Below are 15219 nucleotides of genomic sequence, written 5' to 3' on the forward strand. Positions count from 1 at the left end.
AATAAAGTTTTAATATAAAAACACCTTCAAAAACGGTTATGATTAGAATACAAACACTAGAGACACAATCTGTTTTTAAAACACAATTTGAAAGGTCTCGTAAGAGACCATCAAAAATTGCCACGGCTGACTATTTTTCAAGTCATCCAGGCGGGGTATTGGGTAAAGTTTTCAACTAGCAATGATCGCGCCTCGGATTGACCTCATAAGCTACGATATTGCCTCTGCGCAAAGACAAAGAGTTCGGCCACGACCACAAATGCCTACGATCAGAGAGCAGACGATCCATGATGGTAGATGCCAACATACATACACAGAGATAGTTCAGGTGCTATTATGTCAATGACAGAAGTAAAAAAAAATAATTGACGACAAACATGTCAATATTTAAGTGATCAAAAAAAAAACATGTCCAACCATTTCCCATTAAAAAGCTGTCAAGAAAATTAGATCAAATGAAATAGAAATAAAAGACGTTCACTTTTAAGGTCGGAACAAAAAAGGGGGCTGGATCAAATACGAGATTTAGATGTTTTGAAAATGAGAGAATATTCATCTGAACACTGATCTTAAACGATTTGGAAAATCTGCTTGCAAATCAAACACTTTAATGACACCTGAAAATTATTATTAGAAATCGTATATTCAACAATTTACAAACAGAAACGCATACATGAACCCAGACAATTTGAAAAAACCCGTCCAGCCATACAGTAGGGAATAGAAGGGGCGTGGTCAAATAGCACAGCTCGATGTCTTTACATTCACGCAGTGTTTATGGCCAAACGATCCTTGAACGATCTACACAATCTGGTTGTAAAAAAGAAAAGAAAAACAAAAGCGGTATCGTAAAATTATCCATTGCAACACATTTGTTAAATAATAATAATAATAATGATATTTTATAATAATTTTGAACTTATGTATATTGTTATAGTGTGTGTCTTGTGCTGTATTATTCTTATCTTTGTATAAAAACAGAAAAAAAGACAATATTTCTAACAGTAGGTACTGAGGAGCCATATTATGCATATAATTAAATAATCAAAGTCAACTAACTGCACAAGAGTTAGAACTCGACTCATTTTGACAGCAGGAAGGTTTCTGTAGACTAACAGTTGCCATTTCTAAAACTGAATTAAATTATATTAATTAATTTAATCCTTGTCTGAGGTGGGATTCGAAGCGAGGAGGTGTGGATGGGAGGGGGACTTGAATTGTTTGTGATTTTTTTTTTTTTGTAAAAAAAACTTTGTGCAGAGGCAATATCGTAGTTTATGAGGTCAATCCGAGGCGATACCGCTTTTGTTTGTCTTTTCTTTTTTACAACCAGATTTTGTAGATCGTTCAAAGATAGTTTGGCCATGAACACTGCGTGATTTTAAAGACATAGACCCATCCTTTTTGACCACGCCCCTTCCCTACTGTATGACAGGAAGGTTTTTTCTCACACTCTTGGTTCATGTATGCGTTTCTGTTTGTAAAATGTTGAATATACCCGTCTTCACAAATGTCGATTTCTAATAATAATTTGAGGATGTGATTGAAATGTTTGATTTGCAAGCAGATTTTCCAAATCGTTTAAGGTCAGTGTTCAGATGAATATTCTCCCATTTTCAAAACATCTAAATCTCGTATTTGATCCAGGCCCCTTTCTTGTTCCGACCTTGAAAATGAACGTCTTTTATTTCTATTTCATTTGATCTAACTTTCTTGACAGCTTTTAATGGGAAATTGTTGAACATGTTTTTTTGTTCACTTAAATATTGACATGTTTTTTGTCTATTTTTTTTTTTTACTTCTGTCATTGAAATTAGCACCTGAACTATCTCTGTCTATGTATGTGGGCATGTACCATCATGGATCGTCTGCTGTCTGAACGTAGGCATTTGTGGTCGTGGTCGCACTCTTTATCTTTACGCAGAGGCAATATCGTAGCTTATGAGGTCAATCCGAAGCGCGAGCTTTGCTAGTTGAAAACTTTACCCAATACCCCGCCTGGGTGACTTGAAGAATAGACAGCCATGGCAATTTTTAATAGTCTCTTACGAGACCTTTCAAATTGTGTTTTAAAAACAGATTGTGTTTTTAGTTTTTGTAATTATAAACATTTTTGAAAGATATTATTTTACAAATTTATTGGGTAAAGTTTTCAAATAAAGTTTTAATATAAAAACACCTTCAAAAACGTTTATGATTAGAATGCAAAAACTAGAGACACAATCTGTTTTTAAAACACAATTTGAAAGGTTTCGTAAGAGACCATCAAAAATTGATGAACGAAATCTTCCAGCTATACAGTAGGGAAGGGGCGTGGTCAAATAGGATAGCTCGATGTCTTTAAATTCGTCTAGTATTCATGGCCAAACTATCCTTGAACGATCTACAAAATCTGGTTGTAAAAGAAAAGAAAAACAAAAGCGGTATCGTAAAATTATCGTTAGAAAACAAGTTTTGATGGCAGGGCGATTTAAAAACAATTTAGCTACTAAAATACATTAAATACCTTTAGATCTATTTCAACACATTCGTTAAATAATAACACTAAAAAAAAACAACTTCCAAAAACACTTATAAATAGAAAGCAAAAACTAGAAACATAATCTGTTATTAAAACAAAATTTGAAAGGTCTCGTAAGAGACCCTCAAAAATTGCCACGGCTGACTAGTTTTCAAGTCATCCAGGCGGGGTATTGGGTAAAGTTTTCAACCAGCAACGATCGCGCCTCGGATTGACCTCATAAGCTACGATATTGCCTCTGCGCAAAGATAAAGAATTCGGCCACGACCACAAATGCCTACGATCAGAGAGCAGACGATCCATGATGGTAGATGCCAACATACATACACAGAGATACACTATATTGCCAAAAGTATTCGCTCACCTGCCTTGACTCGCATATGAACTTAAGTGACATCCCATTCCTAATCCATAGGGTTCAATATGACGTCGGTCCACCCTTTGCAGTTATAACAGCTTCAACTCTTCTGGGAAGGCTGTCCACAAGGTTTAGGAGTGTGTTTATGGGAATTTTTGACCATTCTTCCAGAAGCGCATTTGTGAGGTCACACACTGATGTTGGACGAGAAGGCCTGGCTCTCAGTCTCCGCTCTAATTCATCCCAAAGGTGTTCTATCGGGTTGAGGTCAGGACTCTGTGCAGGCCAGTCAAGTTCCTCCACACCAGACTCTGTCATCCATGTCTTTATGGACCTTGCTTTGTGCACTGGTGCACAGTCACGTTGGAAGAGGAAGGGGCCAGCTCCAAACTGTTCCCACAAAGTTGGGAGTACGGAATTGTCCAAAATGTCTTGGTATGCTGAAGCATTCAGAGTTCCTTTCGCTGGAACTAAGGGGCCAAGCCCAGCTCCTGAAAAACAACCCCACACCCTAATCCCCCCTCCACCAAACTTTACACTTGACACAATGCAGTCAGACAAGTACCGTTCTCCTGGCAACCGCCAAACCCAGACTCGTCCATCCGATTGCCAGATGGAGACGCGCGATTCGTCACTTCAGAGAACGCGTCTCCACTGCTCTAGAGTCCAGTGGCGGCGTGCTTTACACTACTGCATCCGACGCTTTGCATTGCACTTGGTGATGTATGGCTTGGATGCAGCTGCTCGGCCATGGAAACCCATTCCATGAAGCTCTCTGCGCACTGTTCTTGAGCTAATCTGAAAGCCACATGAAGTTTGGAGGTCTGTAGCGATTGACTCTGCAGAAAGTTGGCAACCTCTTCGCACTATGCGCCTCAGCATCCGCTGACCCCGCTCCGTCAGTTTACGTGGCCTACCACTTCGTGGCTGAGTTGCTGTCGTTCCCAAACACTTCCACGTTCTTATAATACAGCTGACAGCTGGCTGTGGAATATTTAGGAGCGAGGAAATTTCACGACTGGATTTGTTGCACAGGTGGCATCCTATCACAGTTCCACGCTGGAATTCACTGAGCTCCTGAGAGCGACCCATTCTTTCACAAATGTTTATAAAAACAGTCTGCATGCCTAGGTGCTTGATTTTATACACCTGTGGCCATGGAAGTGATTGGAACACCTGATTCTGATTATTTGGATGGGTGAGCGAATACTTTTGGCAATATAGTGTAGTTCAGGTGCTATTATGTCAATGACAGAAGTAAAAAAAAATTGACGACAAACATGTCAATATTTAAGTGATCAAAAAAAACATGTTCAACAATTTCCCATTAAAAAGCTGTCAAGAAAGTTAGATCAAATTAAATAGAAATAAAAGACGTTCACTTTTAAGGTCGGAACAAAAAAGGGGGCTGGATCAAATACGAGATTCAGAAGTAAAAAAAAAAAACAATAGACGAAATACATGTGAACATTTAAGTGAACAAATAAAAACATGTTCAACAATTTCCCATTAAAAGCTGTCAAGAAATTTAGATCAAATCAAAGAGAAATAAAAGACGTTCACTTATAAGATCGGAACAAAAAAGGGGGCTGGATCAAATACGAGATTTAGATGTTTTGAAAATGAGAGAATATTCATCTGAACACTGATCTTAAACGGTTTTGAAAATCTGCTTGGAAATCAAACAACACATTAATCACATACTGAAATTATTATTAGAAATCGACATTTGTGAAGACAGGTATATTCAACAATTTACAAACAGAAACGCATACGAACCAAGACAGTGTGAGACAAAACCTTCCAGCGATACATTAGGGAAGGGGCGTGGTCAAATAGGATGGGTCGATGTCTTTAAATTCATCTACAAAATCTGGTTGTTAAAAAGAAAAGAAAAACAAAAGCGGTATCGTAAAATTATTGTAGATCTAAACGTATCTAATGTATTTCAGTTGCTAAATTGTTATTAAATCGCACTCCCATCAAAACTTGTTTTCTAAGGATAATTTTACGATACCACTTTTGTTTTTCTTTTCTTTTTAACAACCAGATTTTGTAGATCGTTCAAGGATAGTTTGGCCATAAACACTATGTGAATTTCAAGACATCGAGCTATCCTATCCTAGTTGACCACGCCCCTTCCCTTCTGTATAGCTGGAAGGTTTTTTCTCACACTGCCTTTGTTCATGTATGCGTTTCTGTTTGTAAACTGTTGAATATACCTACCATCACAAATGTCGATTTCTAATAATAATTTCAGGATGTGATTAATGTGGTGTTTGATTTGTAAGCAGATTTTCAAAATCACTTAAATTCAGGATTCAGAAGAATACTCTCTCAATTTCAAAACATTCTTATAATATTTTAATTATAAGAAATTAAAGACAGACTGTTTTTAAAACACAAATTTAGAAGTCTCGCAAGAGACCATCAAAAATTGCCACGGCTGACTATTTTTCAAGTCATCCAGGCGGGGTATTGGGTAAAGTTTTCAACTAGCAATGATCGCGCCTCGGATTGACCTCATAAACTACGATATTGCCTCTGCGCAAAGATAAAGAGTTCGGCCACGACCACAATTGCCTACGTTCAGATAGCAGACGATCCAAGATGGTACATGCCCACATACATACACAGAGATAGTTCAGGCGCTATTATTTCAATGACAGAAGTAGAAAAAAAAAACAATAGACGAAATTAAGTGAAAAAATAAAAACATGTTCAACAATTTCCCATTAAAAAGCTGTCACGAAAGTTCGATTAAATGAAATAGAAATAAAAGACGTTCACTTATAAGATCGGAACAAAAAAGGGGGCTGGATCAAATACGAGATTTAGATGTTTTGAAAATGAGAGAATATTCATCTGAACACTGATCTTAAACGATTTTGAAAATCTGCTTGCAAATTAAACACTTTAATCACATCCTCAAATTATTATTAGAAATCGACATTATTTTTATAATTTAATATAATTTATATCGACATTGTTATTATACATCATTGTGTACTGTTGTTATACATCATTGTGTACTGTTATTATACATTATAGTGTACTGTTATTATACATTATAATGTACTGTTTTTATACATCATTGTGTACTGTTATTATACAGTATAGTTTACTGTCATTTTAGTGTGCATTATTATGTATGATTTACAATCTAAGAGGGCTGGAAATTGTAAGGAATTGCATGTTGTTCGTTTTATTTTTTTTAATTATTGTATTTTATGATTTAATTATTATTCAGTTCAACATGCTGAATTTAACTTTAACAGATTTTCGACTACTGAAGCCTCACATATCTCGTAAGGCCATGGCAGCACAGGTGTGTTGCCCTCTGAAGCTGGCAACAGACCTGCTCCTCACCATAAGGTATGTGTAGAAAAGACATGAAGCCATACCATGTAATCTATAGGTTGTGTGCCAACTGACAGTGTTTTTTTTAATGTTGCAGACCAGTAAATGTCCAGTGCAGGCCTGTGGACACACACCACTTTTTTCAGATTCTCCCACTCAAGTTATTGAGGAGAATTTGGTATGTAAATATCTCAGTATATTATATCTGAAATATCTCACCTAAACTCTTTACCCATTGCTTAAATTTTACTGCAATGAATGTAGACTGTTAATGTATATTTTTTTCATCATGTTGTTTTAGGCATACTGGCGCAAGCTGGTGCTGTTCCCATCGGGTCCAGCACTTCTATCAAGCACGGTTAAATATTTTATGTTTGTAATTTGTCCCTTGTATTTATTGTTAGGGTACATGTGATGTATTATTTGAATTGTATTTGCACATTATCTTTGCTCTTTGCACTGTCTTGTGAGACCTTTCAAATTGTGTTTTCAGTTTTTGTAATTATAAACGTTTTTGAAAGGTATTATTATTTTACAAATTTATTGAGTAAAGTTTTCAAATAAAGTTTTAATATAAAAACACCTTCAAAAACGGTTATGATTAGAATACAAACACTAGAGACACAATCTGTTTTTAAAACACAATTTGAAAGGTCTCGTAAGAGACCATCAAAAATTGCCACGGCTGACTATTTTTCAAGTCATCCAGGCGGGGTATTGGGTAAAGTTTTCAACTAGCAATGATCGCGCCTCGGATTGACCTCATAAGCTACGATATTGCCTCTGCGCAAAGATAAAGAGTTCGGCCACGACCACAAATGCCTACGATCAGAGAGCAGACGATCCATGATGGTAGATGCCAACATACATACACAGAGATAGTTCAGGTGCTATTATGTCAATGACAGAAGTAAAAAAAAATAATTGACGACAAACATGTCAATATTTAAGTGATCAAAAAAACATGTCCAACCATTTCCCATTAAAAAGCTGTCAAGAAAGTTAGATCAAATGAAATAGAAATAAAAGACGTTCACTTTTAAGGTCGGAACAAAAAAGGGGGCTGGATCAAATACGAGATTTAGATGTTTTGAAAATGAGAGAATATTCATCTGAACACTGATCTTAAACGATTTTGAAAATCTGCTTGCAAATCAAACACTTTAATGACGCCTGAAAATTATTATTAGAAATCGTATATTCAACAATTTACAAACAGAAACGCATACATGAACCCAGACAATTTGAAAAAACCCGTCCAGCCATACAGTAGGGAATAGAAGGGGCGTGGTCAAATAGCACAGCTCGATGTCTTTACATTCACGCAGTGTTTATGGCCAAACGATCCTTGAACGATCTACACAATCTGGTTGTAAAAAAGAAAAGAAAAACAAAAGCGGTATCGTAAAATTATCCATTGCAACACATTTGTTAAATAATAATAATAATAATAATGATATTTTATAATAATTTTGAACTTATGTATATTGTTATAGTGTGTGTCTTGTGCTGTATTATTCTTATCTTTGTATAAAAACAGAAAAAAAGACAATATTTCTAACAGTAGGTACTGAGGAGCCATATTATGCATATAATTAAATAATCAAAGTCAACTAACTGCACAAGAGTTAGAACTCGACTCATTTTGACAGCAGGAAGGTTTCTGTAGACTAACAGTTGCCATTTCTAAAACTGAATTAAATTATATTAATTAATTTAATCCTTGTCTGAGGTGGGATTCGAAGCGAGGAGGTGTGGATGGGAGGGGGACTTGAATTGTTTGTGATTTTTTTTTTTTTGTAAAAAAAACTTTGTGCAGAGGCAATATCGTAGTTTATGAGGTCAATCCGAGGCGATACCGCTTTTGTTTGTCTTTTCTTTTTTACAACCAGATTTTGTAGATCGTTCAAAGATAGTTTGGCCATGAACACTGCGTGATTTTAAAGACATAGACCCATCCTTTTTGACCACGCCCCTTCCCTACTGTATGACAGGAAGGTTTTTTCTCACACTCTTGGTTCATGTATGCGTTTCTGTTTGTAAAATGTTGAATATACCCGTCTTCACAAATGTCGATTTCTAATAATAATTTGAGGATGTGATTAAAATGTTTGATTTGCAAGCAGATTTTCCAAATCGTTTAAGATCAGTGTTCAGATGAATATTCTCCCATTTTCAAAACATCTAAATCTCGTATTTGATCCAGGCCCCTTTCTTGTTCCGACCTTGAAAATGAACGTCTTTTATTTCTATTTCATTTGATCTAACTTTCTTGACAGCTTTTAATGGGAAATTGTTGAACATGTTTTTTTGTTCACTTAAATATTGACATGTTTTTTGTCTATTTTTTTTTTTTACTTCTGTCATTGAAATTAGCACCTGAACTATCTCTGTCTATGTATGTGGGCATGTACCATCATGGATCGTCTGCTGTCTGAACGTAGGCATTTTTGGTCGTGGTCGAACTCTTTATCTTTACGCAGAGGCAATATCGTAGCTTATGAGGTCAATCCGAAGCGCGAGCTTTCCTAGTTGAAAACTTTACCCAATACCCCGCCTGGGTGACTTGAAGAATAGACAGCCGTGGCAATTTTTAATAGTCTCTTACGAGACCTTTCAAATTGTGTTTTAAAAACAGACTGTGTTTTTAGTTTTTGTAATTATAAACATTTTTGAAAGATATTATTTTACAAATTTATTGGGTAAAGTTTTCAAATAAAGTTTTAATATAAAAACACCTTCAAAAACGTTTATGATTAGAATGCAAAAACTAGAGACAATCTGTTTTTAAAACACAATTTGAAAGGTTTCGTAAGAGACCATCAAAAATTGATGAACGAAATCTTCCAGCTATACAGTAGGGAAGGGGCGTGGTCAAATAGGATAGCTCGATGTCTTTAAATTCGTCTAGTATTCATGGCCAAACTATCCTTGAACGATCTACAAAATCTGGTTGTAAAAGAAAAGAAAAACAAAAGCGGTATCGTAAAATTATCGTTAGAAAACAAGTTTTGATGGCAGGGCGATTTAAAAACAATTTAGCTACTAAAATACATTAAATACCTTTAGATCTATTTCAACACATTCGTTAAATAATAACACTTAAAAAAAAACAACTTCCCAAAACACTTATAAAGAGAAAGCAAAAACTAGAAACATAATCGTAAGAGACCCTCAAAAATTGCCACGGCTGACTAGTTTTCAAGTCATCCAGGCGGGGTATTGGGTAAAGTTTTCAACCAGCAACGATCGCGCCTCGGATTGACTTCATAAGCTACGATATTGCCTCTACGCAAAGATAAAGAATTCGGCCACGACCACAAATGCCTACGATCAGAGAGCAGACGATCCATGATGGTAGATGCCAACATACATACACAGAGATACACTATATTGCCAAAAGTATTCGCTCACCTGCCTTGACTCGCATATGAACTTAAGTGACATCCCATTCCTAATCCATAGGGTTCAATATGACGTCGGTCCACCCTTTGCAGTTATAACAGCTTCAACTCTTCTGGGAAGGCTGTCCACAAGGTTTAGGAGTGTGTTTATGGGAATTTTTGACCATTCTTCCAGAAGCGCATTTGTGAGGTCACACACTGATGTTGGACGAGAAGGCCTGGCTCTCAGTCTCCGCTCTAATTCATCCCAAAGGTGTTCTATCGGGTTGAGGTCAGGACTCTGTGCAGGCCAGTCAAGTTCCTCCACACCAGACTCTGTCATCCATGTCTTTATGGACCTTGCTTTGTGCACTGGTGCACAGTCACGTTGGAAGAGGAAGGGGCCAGCTCCAAACTGTTCCCACAAAGTTGGGAGTACGGAATTGTCCAAAATGTCTTGGTATGCTGAAGCATTCAGAGTTCCTTTCGCTGGAACTAAGGGGCCAAGCCCAGCTCCTGAAAAACAACCCCACACCCTAATCCCCCCTCCACCAAACTTTACACTTGACACAATGCAGTCAGACAAGTACCGTTCTCCTGGCAACCGCCAAACCCAGACTCGTCCATCCGATTGCCAGATGGAGACGCGCGATTCGTCACTTCAGAGAACACGTCTCCACTGCTCTAGAGTCCAGTGGCGGCGTGCTTTACACCACTGCATCCGACGCTTTGCATTGCACTTGGTGATGTATGGCTTGGATGCAGCTGCTCGGCCATGGAAACCCATTCCATGAAGCTCTCTGCGCACTGTTCTTGAGCTAATCTGAAAGCCACATGAAGTTTGGAGGTCTGTAGCGATTGACTCTGCAGAAAGTTGGCGACCTCTTCGCACTATGCGCCTCAGCATCCGCTGACCCCGCTCCGTCAGTTTACGTGGCCTACCACTTCGTGGCTGAGTTGCTGTCTTTCCCAAACACTTCCACGTTCTTATAATACAGCTGACAGTTGACTGTGGAATATTTAGGAGCGAGGAAATTTCACGACTGGATTTGTTGCACAGGTGGCATCCTATCACAGTTCCACGCTGGAATTCACTGAGCTCCTGAGAGCGACCCATTCTTTCACAAATGTTTATAAAAACAGTCTGCATGCCTAGGTGCTTGATTTTATACACCTGTGGCCATGGAAGTGATTGGAACACCTGATTCTGATTATTTGGATGGGTGAGCGAATACTTTTGGCAATATAGTGTAGTTCAGGTGCTATTATGTCAATGACAGAAGTAAAAAAAAAATTGACGACAAACATGTCAATATTTAAGTGATCAAAAAAAACATGTTCAACAATTTCCCATTAAAAAGCTGTCAAGAAAGTTAGATCAAATGAAATAGAAATAAAAGACGTTCACTTTTAAGGTCGGAACAAAAAAGGGGGCTGGATCAAATACGAGATTCAGAAGTAAAAAAAAAAAACAATAGACGAAATACATGTGAACAATTAAGTGAACAAATAAAAACATGTTCAACAATTTCCCATTAAAAGCTGTCAAGAAATTTAGATCAAATCAAAGAGAAATAAAAGACGTTCACTTATAAGATCGGAACAAAAAAGGGGGCTGGATCAAATACGAGATTTAGATGTTTTGAAAATGAGAGAATATTCATCTGAACACTGATCTTAAACGATTTTGAAAATCTGCTTGCAAATTAAACACTTTAAACACATCCTCAAATTATTATTAGAAATCGACATTATTTTTATAATTTAATATAATTTATATCGACATTGTTATTATACATCATTGTGTACTGTTATTATACATTATAGTGTACTGTTATTATACATTATAATGTACTGTTTTTATACATCATTGTGTACTGTAATTATACATCATTGTGTACTGTAATTATACATTATAGTGTACTGTTTTTATACATCATTGTGTACTGTTATTATACAGTATAGTTTACTGTCATTTTAGTGTGCATTATTATGTATGATTTACAATCTAAGAGGGCTGGAAATTGTAAGGAATTGCATGTTGTTCGTTTTATTTTTTTTAATTATTGTATTTTATGATTTAATTATTATTCAGTTCAACATGCTGAATTTAACTTTAACAGATTTTCGACTACTGAAGCCTCACATATCTCGTAAGGCCATGGCAGCACAGGTGTGTTGCCCTCTGAAGCTGGCAACAGACCTGCTCCTCACCATAAGGTATGTGTAGAAAAGACATGAAGCCATACCATGTAATCTATAGGTTGTGTGCCAACTGACAGTGTTTTTTTTAATGTTGCAGACCAGTAAATGTCCAGTGCAGGCCTGTGGACACACCACTTTTTTCAGATTCTCCCACTCAAGTTATTGAGGAGAATTTGGTATGTAAATATCTCAGTATATTATATCTGAAATATCTCACCTAAACTCTTTACCCATTGCTTAAATTTTACTGCCATGAATGTAGACTGTTAATGTATATTTTTTTCATCATGTTGTTTTAGGCATACTGGCGCAAGCTGGTGCTGTTCCCATCGGGTCCAGCAATGCTATCAAGCACGGTTAAATATTTTATGTTTGTAATTTGTCACTTGTATTTATTGTTAGGGTACATGTGATGTATTATTTGAATTGTATTTGCACATTATCTTTGCTCTTTGCACTGTCTTGCGAGACCTTTCAAATTGTGTTTTCAGTTTTTGTAATTATAAACGTTTTTGAAAGGTATTATTATTTTACAAATTTATTGGGTACAGTTTTCAAATAAAGTTTTAATATAAAAACACCTTCGAAAACGTTTATGATTAGAATACAAAAACTAGAGACACAATCTGTTTTTAAAACACAATTTGAAAGGTTTCGTAAGAGACCATCAAAAATTGATGAACGAAATCTTCCAGCTATACAGTAGGGAAGGGGCGTGGTCAAATAGGATAGCTCGATGTCTTTAAATTCGTCTAGTATTTATGGCCAAACTATCCTTGAACGATCTACAAAATCTGGTTGTAAAAGAAAAGAAAAACAAAAGCTGTATCGTAAAATTATCGTTAGAAAACAAGTTTTGATGGCAGAGCGATTTAAAAACAATTTAGCTACTAAAATACATTAAATACCTTTAGATCTATTTCAACACATTCGTTAAATAATAACACTAATAAAAACACCTTCCAAAAACATTTATAATTAGGAAGCAAAAACTAGAAACATAATCTGTTATTAAAACAAAATTTGAAAGGTCTCGTAAGAGACCCTCAAAAATTGCCACGGCTGACTATTTTTCAAGTCATCCAGGCGGGGTATTGGGTAAAGTTTTCAACTAGCAATGATCGCGCCTCGGATTGACCTCATAAGCTACGATATTGCCTCTGCGCAACGATAAAGAGTTCGGCCACGACCACAAATGCCTACGATCAGAGAGCAGACGATCCATGATGGTAGATGCCAACATACACAGAGATAGTTCAGGTGCTATTATGTCAATGACAGAAGTAAAAAAAAAAAAAATTGACGACAAACATGTCAATATTTAAGTGATCAAATAAAAACATGTTCAACAATTTCCCATTAAAAGCTGTCAAGAAATTTAGATCAAATCAAAGAGAAATAAAAGACGTTCACTTATAAGATCGGAACAAAAAAGGGGGCTGGATCAAATACGAGATTTAGATGTTTTGAAAATGAGAGAATATTCATCTGAACACTGATCTTAAACGGTTTTGAAAATCTGCTTGGAAATCAAACAACACATTAATCACATACTGAAATTATTATTAGAAATCGACATTTGTGAAGACAGGTATATTCAACAATTTACAAACAGAAACGCATACGAACCAAGACAGTGTGAGACAAAACCTTCCAGCGATACATTAGGGAAGGGGCGTGGTCAAATAGGATGGGTCGATGTCTTTAAATTCATCTACAAAATCTGGTTGTTAAAATGAAAAGAAAAACAAAAGCGGTATCGTAAAATTATTGTAGATCTAAACGTATCTAATGTATTTCAGTTGCTAAATTGTTATTAAATCGCACTCCCATCAAAACTTGTTTTCTAAGGATAATTTTACGATACCACTTTTGTTTTTCTTTTCTTTTTAACAACCAGATTTTGTAGATCGTTCAAGGATAGTTTGGCCATAAACACTATGTGAATTTCAAGACATCGAGCTATCCTATCCTAGTTGACCACGCCCCTTCCCTACTGTATAGCTGGAAGGTTTTTTCTCACACTGCCTTTGTTCATGTATGCGTTTCTGTTTGTAAACTGTTGAATATACCTGCCATCACAAATGTCGATTTCTAATAATAATTTCAGGATGTGATTAATGTGTTGTTTGATTTGTAAGCAGATTCTCAAAATCACTCAAATTCAGGATTCAGAAAAATACTCTGTCATTTTCAAAACATTATTATAATATTATAATTATAAGAAATTAAAGACAGACTGTTTTTAAAACACAAATTTAGAAGTCTCGCAAGAGACCATCAAAAATTGCCACGGCTGACTATTTTTCAAGTCATCCAGGCGGGGTATTGGGTAAAGTTTTCAACCAGCAACGATCGCGCCTCGGATTGACTTCATAAGCTACGATATTGCCTCTGCGCAAAGATAAAGAATTCGGCCACGACCACAAATGCCTACGATCAGAGAGCAGACGATCCATGATGGTAGATGCCAACATACATACACAGAGATACACTATATTGCCAAAAGTATTCGCTCACCTGCCTTGACTCGCATATGAACTTAAGTGACATCCCATTCCTAATCCATAGGGTTCAATATGACGTCGGTCCACCCTTTGCAGTTATAACAGCTTCAACTCTTCTGGGAAGGCTGTCCACAAGGTTTAGGAGTGTGTTTATGGGAATTTTTGACCATTCTTCCAGAAGCGCATTTGTGAGGTCACACACTGATGTTGGACGAGAAGGCCTGGCTCTCAGTCTCCGCTCTAATTCATCCCAAAGGTGTTCTATCGGGTTGAGGTCAGGACTCTGTGCAGGCCAGTCAAGTTCCTCCACACCAGACTCTGTCATCCATGTCTTTATGGACCTTGCTTTGTGCACTGGTGCACAGTCACGTTGGAAGAGGAAGGGGCCAGCTCCAAACTGTTCCCACAAAGTTGGGAGTACGGAATTGTCCAAAATGTCTTGGTATGCTGAAGCATTCAGAGTTCCTTTCGCTGGAACTAAGGGGCCAAGCCCAGCTCCTGAAAAACAACCCCACACCCTAATCCCCCCTCCACCAAACTTTACACTTGACACAATGCAGTCAGACAAGTACCGTTCTCCTGGCAACCGCCAAACCCAGACTCGTCCATCCGATTGCCAGATGGAGACGCGCGATTCGTCACTTCAGAGAACACGTCTCCACTGCTCTAGAGTCCAGTGGCGGCGTGCTTTACACCACTGCATCCGACGCTTTGCATTGCACTTGGTGATGTATGGCTTGGATGCAGCTGCTCGGCCATGGAAACCCATTCCATGAAGCTCTCTGCGCACTGTTCTTGAGCTAATCTGAAAGCCACATGAAGTTTGGAGGTCTGTAGCGATTGACTCTGCAGAAAGTTGGCGACCTCTTCGCACTATGCGCCTCA

At 37.2% G+C, this 15219-nt stretch overlaps 9 non-coding genes across 9 annotated transcripts; 2 read left to right on the plus strand and 7 right to left on the minus strand.

Annotated features, from left to right (window-relative positions):
* Positions 1-95: 95 nt before the first annotated feature.
* Positions 96-236, minus strand: LOC131365379 (U4 spliceosomal RNA). The gene has a single exon (XR_009206673.1). It is a non-coding gene; the product is annotated as a U4 spliceosomal RNA (small nuclear RNA).
* A 1676-nt stretch (positions 237-1912) lies between these two features.
* LOC131365287 (U4 spliceosomal RNA) lies at positions 1913-2053 on the plus strand. The gene has a single exon (XR_009206594.1). It is a non-coding gene; the product is annotated as a U4 spliceosomal RNA (small nuclear RNA).
* Positions 2054-2630: 577 nt separating this feature from the next.
* LOC131365393 (U4 spliceosomal RNA) lies at positions 2631-2771 on the minus strand. Its single transcript, XR_009206687.1, has one exon. It is a non-coding gene; the product is annotated as a U4 spliceosomal RNA (small nuclear RNA).
* A 2523-nt stretch (positions 2772-5294) lies between these two features.
* Positions 5295-5435, minus strand: LOC131365386 (U4 spliceosomal RNA). Its single transcript, XR_009206680.1, has one exon. It is a non-coding gene; the product is annotated as a U4 spliceosomal RNA (small nuclear RNA).
* Positions 5436-6893: 1458 nt separating this feature from the next.
* On the minus strand, positions 6894-7034 carry LOC131365373 (U4 spliceosomal RNA). The gene has a single exon (XR_009206667.1). It is a non-coding gene; the product is annotated as a U4 spliceosomal RNA (small nuclear RNA).
* A 1676-nt stretch (positions 7035-8710) lies between these two features.
* LOC131365301 (U4 spliceosomal RNA) lies at positions 8711-8851 on the plus strand. The gene has a single exon (XR_009206607.1). It is a non-coding gene; the product is annotated as a U4 spliceosomal RNA (small nuclear RNA).
* Positions 8852-9398: 547 nt separating this feature from the next.
* On the minus strand, positions 9399-9539 carry LOC131365303 (U4 spliceosomal RNA). Its single transcript, XR_009206609.1, has one exon. It is a non-coding gene; the product is annotated as a U4 spliceosomal RNA (small nuclear RNA).
* A 3319-nt stretch (positions 9540-12858) lies between these two features.
* LOC131365381 (U4 spliceosomal RNA) lies at positions 12859-12999 on the minus strand. The gene has a single exon (XR_009206675.1). It is a non-coding gene; the product is annotated as a U4 spliceosomal RNA (small nuclear RNA).
* A 1093-nt stretch (positions 13000-14092) lies between these two features.
* Positions 14093-14233, minus strand: LOC131365286 (U4 spliceosomal RNA). Its single transcript, XR_009206593.1, has one exon. It is a non-coding gene; the product is annotated as a U4 spliceosomal RNA (small nuclear RNA).
* Between the last annotated feature and the right edge of the window lie 986 nt (positions 14234-15219).

Source organism: Hemibagrus wyckioides, linkage group LG14, assembly GCF_019097595.1.
Source record: "Hemibagrus wyckioides isolate EC202008001 linkage group LG14, SWU_Hwy_1.0, whole genome shotgun sequence".
NCBI lineage: Eukaryota > Metazoa > Chordata > Actinopteri > Siluriformes > Bagridae > Hemibagrus > Hemibagrus wyckioides.